The sequence below is a fragment of the Zingiber officinale genome, chromosome 11A (assembly GCF_018446385.1).
Source record: "Zingiber officinale cultivar Zhangliang chromosome 11A, Zo_v1.1, whole genome shotgun sequence".
Lineage (NCBI taxonomy): Eukaryota > Viridiplantae > Streptophyta > Magnoliopsida > Zingiberales > Zingiberaceae > Zingiber > Zingiber officinale.
Genome location: NC_056006.1, coordinates 70241124 through 70251667, shown reverse-complemented (window position 1 = coordinate 70251667; position 10544 = coordinate 70241124). Strand labels below are relative to the sequence as shown.

Here is a 10544-nt window from a genome sequence, read left to right as displayed (position 1 = left end):
ACAAGCGCCTGGGCAAACTTCAACAAAGGAGCACTCTCGAGCAGGTACCTGGTCAGGCACTCGGGCGGTCCAGGCACTCGGAGTTGCTCCAGGTGCCCGGACAGCTAAAAACTCATCATCGCGTTGAGCTGGAGTGTGACGACTTGCCGATCTACATCAGCGGTCCAATCGCCCGGAGGAGGTCCGGGCGTCCGGACGTGGATATAATTTGAGGATGAAGTTTCGATGAGAGTTCGCCACGTCAACACAGTCCAAGTGTCCGGGAGGGAATCCAAGCACCTGGATGGAGCTATAAAAGGAGTGTTCGACCAGCAGGTTCAGTATATCATTCCAAACATCTTCCGCTTCTGCGTGCTGCTTTGAAAAAGTCTCTATAATGACCGAAAGCTACTCCGATGACGACTACGTTCAAGATCCACTTTTAAGTCGTTGGTATTGTTTAATTTTAAAGTTACTTGTACTTAAATTATAAATTTGCTTTTGTAACTTTCCGATTAATTAGTGAATGTCCAACAAAAGCACTTTCACATATAAATTTTTGAGTAGAAATCAATCACAGGTTCCGAACCAAATAAAACTTGGATTTATTAACGTTGTCTGTTTCTCTTTTCTTTATTCCGCTGCTATTTATCTCTTCGAAGTTTTAAATGATCGTAAAAATCACAAGCGCTAAGAGTTATTGAAAGCTTATAGTAAAATATGAAGAAGTTAAGGTTGAGTATAGACAATCAAATATACGATTCTGGTTGCTCCTTAATATGTGAAGTTCCTTCTTCCTAAGTGCCTAGACTCATTTACATCTCCAAAATCATCAAAAATAGAGGAAGAGTGCCTAGACTCATTTACATCTCCAAAATCATCAAAAATAGAGATATCCTTCTTCCTAAGTGCCTAGACTCATTCTGGTTATGGACTATTTGTTATGATACTAATTTTTAATGTTTTTAACCAAATCGGTCGATTGTTTGCAAATTGAATTGACAATTATGGAATATATTAATTTAAAACGTAATAGGTCTCCTTTACTATTTATTCCCGTGTCAATTATGAAATATATAATTTAAATAAAACATAGTTTACGCTAAATTATTTTTGATATACATCTGTGTATCTGTATCATGATTAATCTATTTTAATTAAAAATAAATGAACACGACCAAAGAAAAATATCTACTCACTTATCTAATAATATAACAAAGATACATGCATTGAGTTAAAAATTTAATAAAAAATACTAAGATTAAGATTTATTTAGCACTAACGTGAAAATATTGTACTGTCCATCAAAGCTGCCAAAAATGGAGCACTTAAATTATTAGTGGATTGCAATAACAACTTTAAATTTTTTACCTAAGCTCTATAGTACGTGGCCCAAATGGTAATATATAATTCCTTTCCATCCCTAAGAATGGAATACTTAGGCTATGTTTACTTGGGAGAGTGAAAAGCAAAATTAAGGAAAAATTTCCACAGTGGAAAAGTTTCCGTCGTTTACTTCATTAAAATTTTCCGAAGGAAAAGTAACGCAATCCATCCGCGGATAATTTTTGAACCAAAATCGATCACCTCAAAATCGGACGGAAAGCAGCGGATGGAAAAAAAAATGACGCATGTACCCCTTTTGCATTCACAAAATTATACCATATACCAAAAAAAAATGACGCATGTAGCCTTTTTAACTCATAAAATTACACTATGTATCAAAAAAATGACGCATGTACCCTTTTTTATTTACAAAATTACATCATAAGTATTCACCTTTCTCTATCAAGGTAAACAAGTGTGCAAAGGAAAAGATTTCTTCACCATTTCTTTTCTCTTCCTCCAAAAATAACTTTCCATAGTTGATTCTTTTCCTTTCCTCATCCACACCATTGAGTAAACATAGCCTTAAGGCTAAAAAGGGCGGCTCATTCAATTCCATTCCATCGCCTTCTCTTGTTCGCTCCGCTCGTCGATCGAAGTCGCCTCGAGTTATTCCGTCGTGGTTTATGAGGTAATATTTGTGATTTAAGCTTTGTTCTCCCCTTTCCAGTTCGGATTTGTTGTTTTTCGAGGGTCGTTTTATTGATTTCTGTTTTAGATCACGATAGTGTGGTGGATCGCCTGCTTTCCTGTTCGGATTTGGCTTTCTATCTTGGTCTTAGGGGCTGTTATCGATCTGTTAAACACCCGATCTTCTTGTGCTATTAGATTCATGACGTTATGGCTGATATTCTCGTGTTCATTGACTGCGAACTTTCTCGGGTTGCCTTTTTCCCTTTGTTGCTGTGCATCCTACGAATTTTTGGCTCTCAAAGTTGCTTATATTTTTCGGAGCTTTTGTTGTAGAAATTCTTGTTGATGTTCTGTTAGTCTGCAATATCTAATCTGTTTCTGTTTGGATAATTTTGCAGCTCGAAGGAGAAACCCACTCTAGGGTATGCTAATCTGTTTTCCTTCCTTTAATTTTGTTTGCATTATTGTTTTAGGATCAAGTTTTTTTTTTTTTTGCTGGGATTGACGTTGGAGGATCATATTACGATTTGATTTTGATGGATGGTCTAAGTTATGCCACTTAAGTCATATTTATCATAGTATCAGGGGATTGCTGTTGTTAGGAGTTAGTTAATGTAGCATTTGGTACGGAAGACTTGATAACTTAATTTTAAAAATAGTTGTAGTACTATGAAAAAAAATTGTCATAAAATGGTTCCATAGACTTTGTGCAACTCATTGATGTTGTGAATTTTACTACAATTGTTTTAGTTATTTGGTAGTAAATATTTCTGGAATTTTATATGGTATCTTAAACTGGAAAGAACTTGCTTCTTACTGATGATCAATTTGAGAACTTATTTACCATTTGTTTTTAAGAATATGCGTAGCAAACTTTGGCAAAACACTACTAGTGGCACATAAATCCTCCTATGCATCATTTCCCCATATGTTGAATGAGTAAATAATCTTGAATGATAGTTGCAACCATGGTTTGCAAAATTGTAATCCGGATTGTAAGATCGTATGATACAGAAGTACCAAAATGATCCGGGAGCGTTTAGAATTGTGTTTTGTAGTGAAGTCGGAGTAGGGTCGTTAGGATCGGTAGAATCATAATTCTACACATTAAGAGCTCATAACTTTTGACTCGAGTTGAATCACAGAGTTCATAATATATTAAACCAAAGCTCGTCATAGATCGATATTTGTTATGGAGTTACACCCCATAACGACCAGTCTTGGACCAAAAAAACGTTGTTTAAAGCCTTTTTGGAGGCTCATACATTATATTTGAGATTATTTTATGTAGAGTTAGGTTTTTGAGACTATTTAAAATATTTGTTTAGATACCTATTTCCTTGTATTTTGTTGAATCAATAGGTCTTTAGAAGATTGTTTTTAACATTCGTGTTCGAATAAATGGAATCAATAGTTTTTGTTACATTAGTTGACTTGGGCCATCTTGTAGCCCCATTTTTTTTTGCCCAAAGGCTCCAGACCCTAAAAATCCGATCCTAACCGATCTGATCCTGCCGATCATTTTATCACTCGTAATTGATAAAGATTAGATCGGTCAAGATCGGATAGGTGGGATTGGATATTGATTCTATTGATTCAAACATAAATGCCAGAAACAATCTTCTCAAGACTTGCATAATTTTGGGGAAAATAATGAAAGAAAATATTTGTGTGGATCAAAAATATCAGCAAAATAAATGTTTTAAATAGTCTCAAAATCCTTACTATGCAAAAGACAAAAATAACCCTAATACAATGACAAAAATTGTTAGGAGCCTCCGAAAAGGTTTTAAACGATGTTTTTTGCGCTTAAGACTAGGCAGTTACAGATTACACCTGGTAATAAATGTAGATCTATGAACAAGCTTTGATTTGATATATTGTGTGTCCCGTGGTTCAACCCGAGTCAAAAATTATGACCTCTCAATGTATAGAATCGTAGGATCATAGAATCATACCATTCCCACCTATCATGTACGATCCTGCTAGATTCCACTACAAAAACTGATCCTAATTGATCCCGAATCGATTTAGTGCTTCCAGGTCCTACCATCCGGATCACGATTTTGCAAACCATGGTCGCAACAATGATTAATTGTATAGTCCAATATGAGGATAAAGCGCTTATGCAAAAACACAGATGAAGGTGGTTATGTTTTGCAGGATTCAGACCTTTTGTATAGACACTAGAAAAACACAAACAAACAAAAAAAAAAATTGTAGTAGCCTCATATTTGAGACTATTATGAACGTGTATGATGTATTTTCCTACTGTTATGACTTTGCATTCTTGCACTCATTTTGTTATGATAATCATACAATCTGAAAGTTTCTGTATCCACTATTACCATTTTGTTTAACCTGATTTCCAAGGATGGTAAATCATGATTGTTTCAATATACAGTGTCACGCGGATAAAGACCCGCAAACGAAATATAGCTGCTCCTCTGGACCCTGCAGCTTTTGCAGATGCAGTGGTCCAGATATATCTGGAGAATGCTGGTGATCTGGTACGTTATTTATAGCAACATAGAGGAGTCAGGATTTCCTTTTTCTGTTAGGAGTCATGTTTACACAGTTTTGTACTCAACTTTCTCAATTTGTGATGCTAAACACTTGGCTATTGAAAATAACTCCCTGATTCTTTTTTATGGCTTCATTTTTTCGCATATTTATGATGTCAATGTATGTTATTTTTGGAGTTATTCTTGGATGTATCTAGGAATTATGATTTTGACTTGTGTCTGATTCTCCATTTAATTATTTTAGTTAGTGGTTTCAAACTTTGTAGAATCAGTTTTGATCTGGAACTTTCTTTTCTCTACTTTTTCCCTTTTGTTATATTTGGATTTATATTTCGAATTCTTCTGCAGGAACTTGTTGCAAAGAACGTTGAATCTTCAGATCTGAATTTTTCAAGATACGGTGACACTTTTTTTGAGGCAATCTCCTATCATTTAATTTTTTGTGTCTGATAACTGACGATTTAAGTTTTGCATGTTGGTTCTTGTTTGTAGGTGTATCCTTGTTTTTTTTTTTTTTTTGACAATTGTGGTTTCTTGGAATTAATCATTTCCCACTAAAATTAATATTAGGCATAGAGGTGTAATTAAACCAAGCTGCTCATGAGCTATTCGAAGCTCAATTCGATAAAAGCTCATTTGAGCTTGTTTAATGAGGCTTGTTAGATAGACAAATCAATCTCAAGCTTCACAATACTCGGTTCGTTAGTTGGTGAATATGTTCGTTAGTAAGCTCATAAATCAACTGTTAAATAAAAAAAATAATAGTTTTGATATTGAATTTATATATTTTACACTCTACTTGTGAATATATTAAATTTATTTATTAGAATAAAATTGTAAATTTTAATAAAAATATTATAATTTTTCTAAATATATATTTAGTTTTTAATGAATATTTAAATTTATAATTTATATTTATTAAGCTCGTTTAGGCTCGATAAAAACTCGAATAAGCTCGTGAGTCATGAATATATTCGTTAAATAAAGCTCGAGTTCGGCTCGATTATGAGCGAGCCAAACTCAAACATTCAAGAGTTCGACTCGGCTCGGCTTGGTTACAACCCTAATTAGGCAAAATATCTTACTGCATAAGAAATAATTTGTACTTAAAGGTCATCAATATCTAAAGGTAGCATGTTTGCAAAATATAACACTATGGGAAATGTTAACTGTCCTTAGTATTTTGGTTATTATGAGATAATATAATTTGAGAATTCATAACCAGCTTTTTGCATATATATTTGATAATGCTGCGGAATTGAGGCAACCATTTTCAATTTGCTGTCCTTTCTCTGTACTTGTTATTTTGCTGCTTTGGCACTCAAAAATTCAATTCACTGTTATTGTAGGTCGTCTTCACTGGTGGCCGAACTCAACCTGGTACAATAAAATCTGATGAAGGGGAGAGACATCCCTACTCAGTCTTGGATTGCCAGCCTAAACGGGAAACTATCTTACCTTCCGTTCTCTACATACAGAAAATTTTGCGGCGAAGGCCCTTTTTGATTAAGAACCTTGAAAATGTTATGCGAAAATTCCTTCAGTCCTTGGAGCTCTTTGAGGAGAATGAGAGGCAGAAGCTTGCTCTCTTTACAGCCCTTACATTCTCTCAGAAGCTGTCAGGCCTTCCTCCTGAGACAGTTTTCCAGCCATTGTTTAAGGACAATCTTGTGGCCAAGGGGCTAGTTCTTCCATTTATTACTATATTCTTTCGGGAATATTTGGTCGATAACAGCTTAGATGATCTTATAGCACTTTTGAAGCGTGGTAAAATGGAGGACAATCTCCTTGATTTTTTCCCTCCTGGACGGCATAATGATGAATGTCTTTCTGAGCATTTCAAGTCACTTCTGCCTTGAGTGGTTAATATATTTTAGCTGTACTCTGGTAAAGTTGCTTATATTTTTGGGCTTATGTTTTTAGTGAATCTCAAATAAATCAAATCAAATCAATTCAAGTTCTTATTTTATAGTTTGCAAAGAATTCACATATGAATTGACTGATCTAGTATAATCATACAGAAAATATTAACTGTAGAATTCTGTTGAGATCCTCTATTATAATATTGGTCACAGGTGGATCATTGATGAAAATAATTCTAACATGTTAAACATTTATTCCTATTAAATAATGTTTTCCTTTTCTTAAAAAGAACGTTTTTCCCAGGAGAGAAGGATTGCCAGCTCTGGTTCAGTATCATGAGAAGAAAATATTTGAGGTGAAGCTGAAGGAAATGAAAACAGCCCTAACAACTCAGATTGCAGAAGAAACTGATGTATCTGAAGTAATAGAAACTGCAAAACATCATGTAAGTTGCTAACTTGCCAGATGTTGAAGTTGTTCGCATTTTATGGGATGTGATAATGGACGCTGTTCAGTGGTCTGGTAAAAACCAGCAACAAAATGCAAATGTTGCCCTTCGCCAAGTAATTCTCTATTATTTCATCCCTTTGAAGTTTGCAAACCTATATATAGATTCTTGGGTGCTACTTATGTTAAACTGTTCACTTATTTGTTTGATAGTTTTTTTATGAAGCTTACTTACCTCAAGTTGGTGGTACTTGTAATAGTAGGATATAGCTTGCATGATAAACTAAGGTTATATTTGGTAGGAGAAAATGGAATTTAATGAGAATGCAAATAGGTTTGGGCTGAATGTAATGATAAGTGGAATAATCCGTTCCAATTCTTTGTTTGGTTGCATATTAATGGAATGGCTTGACAAGTGACATGATTGATGCTAATGCTACGTTTGGTTTATTAGGCAAATTTGATATCTCGATCTGTCCTAATCTACTAACAAGGGTGTAATGTTCAAACTTTCCAAGCCACCGAGTTCACCCTTTTTTTAATCCACTAGGCTCATCCAGTCAGCTTGGTTTATCTGGCATGCCAGATTGGCAACATCTGCTCCTGCAGTCTGTGTTACCTGGTTTCCTGAACTGTCTAGCTCATCAATTCACCTTAGCCACCCAGTTACCTGGTCGTTCGACCATGTGATGCAGCTTAAAAAATTGTACTGTGGAAAAAAAATTCAAATTCTCGATTCATTGAAGAGAAATGTTACTAAACATGGATCCCAAAGACCCGAAATAATATTAGGTCATTTTGAGAAGCCTAATTTATCTCTAAATACTATAACCAACTCGTAGAATGTTTATCTCTAAAAATGTAACAAACTTTTAAAAAATCAAAAATCAAAGAATTCATAAAAAAAAAAAAAGCAGCCCGGTGCACGAAGCTCCCACCATGTGGGGTCTCAGGGAAGGATTCATTGTACGCAGCCTTACCCTACTTTTTTTTGCAAGAGACTGTTTCCAGGATTCGAACCCATGTGACCAAAAGGTCACACGGCAACAATTTTACCATTGCGCCAAGGCTCCCCTTCTAAAAAAAAAAATCAAAGATTTCATAAAATTGTAAAATTTTAATAGAAATTTATGAATTGGTTCTCAATTTTTGGATCGTCATTATGTCTGATCCACCCTGTACATTGAGCAACTTGGTTTGCTTGGCCTACCAAAACCAGTTTGGTCAGTCTATTTTATTTATCTTTATTTTTGTATTTAAGATGATAAATAGCAGGGAATGATCATTTCACCTAACTATGTAATGAGTGGAATAAAATAGTGTGTCCCTTGGAATGTTAATTTCACCTCAAATAGTTCATACAAACATTGGAAAATAATCATGGAGGGAATGAACCAATGTCATTCCATTCCATTCAACCTCCTAACATTCTACCTCAATGATTAGTGTCATCTATGTCGTAGAAAAGCATGAAATGTCATAAGATACAATATTGTGTTTTGCCACGTGTCAAAATTGCTAAACTAGTGTAAAGTTCCTTATGGTCTCACTGGTTTGCAGATAGAGACGAAATTGATTCACCAGAATTTGTCACCTTGCAGACTAATATGGGAATGGAAAAGGGTGTATCCTATTTGTTCTCGGTGGTTGTTTATTGTCAAGTTGAGAGTTTCTGGAACATGTGAATGTTTCTCTAATTACATTGATCTTCTGAGTATTAATTTTTTGCTTCTCATTTTCACAATTACTTCAATTTGAAGATCTTTTAGTCTCGCATGAGCACAGAATATAGCAACTAGTCACTGCAATAGGGTGCATGTTTTGGGCCAGCTAAGACATTAGCCTGTTTAATCGTGGAAGAATCGCTAAGAGGAAAAAGCAGCATGGGAGTCAAACCAATGACTACAACATTAATTAGGAATCTGATGCTCTTAAACTTCCTGGCTCATTTAAGATTAAATGATATAACTGTCTGTTTTCAACCACTTAAGGTATGAGTACCGGCTGCCCAAACATGTGATATTAAGTATTCTAACATGTATGATGCATGCTGAAATCCTGATTTATATGGGCTATTCACAATTTATAATCTTCTTGTAATTTGGATAGACCTGTGAGTGCCAATTTACATATCACAATTATATGGGTCATTCAATTCTGCAACATGTGCAGGTGAAAACTTGGGCAGGGCTTCTGAATGTTTTTTGTACCAGTGGGAAATTGGAATTGGAACTAATGTACAAGGTTCAAATCCAATGCTACGAGGATACCAAATTGATGAAACTTTTTCCAGAAATTATAAGATCTCTCTATGAGCAAGATGTACTTGCAGAGGATAGTATTCTTCATTGGTTTCGTAAAGGTGCAAACCCAAAGGGCATGTGCAGGACTCTTCTTTTTCCCTCTTTTTATCTCTTTGGTTAAAATTATGTTTGTTAAAAATGCTAAAATGAGACCCTTGATTATTTCCTATCTATTGCTTATTTTAATGATAAATTACTTAATATTTGATAGTAATTAGGTGTACTTGTTAATGATATATTAAGATATTTGAGTGCAATAAGTGATCTCTAGAAAATTTTAATTGATAGTTACTTGAGATGGTATGAGTACGACGATTAATGAATTTTATTGTTAAAAGCGTGAATTTACTAAGATAGAGAGTGACAAAAAAAGGAAGAGAAGATTCATATAGTTTCATGCAGTTGGAACATTATCTATCTGTATGTACTTAGTTATCATCAGACATCACTTGTAAAGGTTGTATCGTTTCCAGAAAAACAAAATTGCAAAATTTGTCATATAATAAAAATGACTTTGACTTAGCTGATGATGTACTTCAGGAATAATTGAACTTTACAATAATTATTATCACTTTTTACAAACTTGGGCAGGCAAACCTTTGTGAAAGCCCTGGAGTCATTCGTCAACTGGCTTGAGGAAGCTGAAGAAGAAGAATAAATTAATGCAACAAACTAGGAATTTATATATAGTACTGCCTTTTATTACTTGGTTGTGCGAACATACTAGTCTATTGGCTGCAGTTTTTAATATCATCACAGGAGTCGTTGCTATTATCACTGCCATTGTATCAGCCTGCCTGTTTATCAGGATGAATGCTAGCTAGTAAGAATGATTTCTTAATAATGAGATAAAAATGTTAGGAGGATAAAAATTGCATCACAAGATTTGCCTGATTTATCTACGTTTTATAATTTTGATCTTTTTTTTACCACATCCAGCCTCATTTATTGCCTCAGTAGTTTTGGCACAAATAGTTTTTATAATTAAGATGTCTAAATTTATTTAATTTGAAGATAGATGTTTTTTTTCTCTGATAATAATAGAAATAAATATAGATAATCTTAAAGCATCTACATTTGTGTTAAACTTGAATGTTAATACCAACGGGAACACCTTTTTATTATACTATAATATTAATGCATTCAAATTTTTGAACACGGTAATGTCTACATATTTCAAAAAACATAAAAAAATAAACATTAACGGGTTCACACTTTAAAAGCATTGTGGATGCACTTAGAAATAGATCCAAAACATAACATAAAAAAAAAAACTTTTAAAAACAATACTTTTAAATATAGATAATCTTAAAGTATCTACATTTGTGTTAAACTTGAATGTTAATACCGACGGAAACACCTTTTTATTATACTATAATATTAATGCGTTCAAATCTTTGAACACGAT

General features: G+C 34.1%; 1 protein-coding gene and 1 pseudogene across 1 annotated transcript in view; one reads left to right on the top strand and one right to left on the bottom strand.

Moving 5' to 3' along the window:
• The first annotated feature begins 1864 nt into the window (after nucleotides 1-1864).
• LOC122031767 lies at nucleotides 1865-10008 on the top strand (annotated as a pseudogene).
• The window catches only part of LOC122031766, a 34756-nt gene continuing 33860 nt past the window's right edge, over nucleotides 9649-10544 (bottom strand). The window contains exons 15-16 of the transcript XR_006125855.1: nucleotides 9861-9933; nucleotides 9649-9777 (exon numbers count right to left, since the gene is read on the bottom strand). The gene's annotated coding sequence lies outside the window, so the exon portion shown is untranslated. The remainder of the gene's footprint in view (nucleotides 9778-9860; nucleotides 9934-10544) is intronic.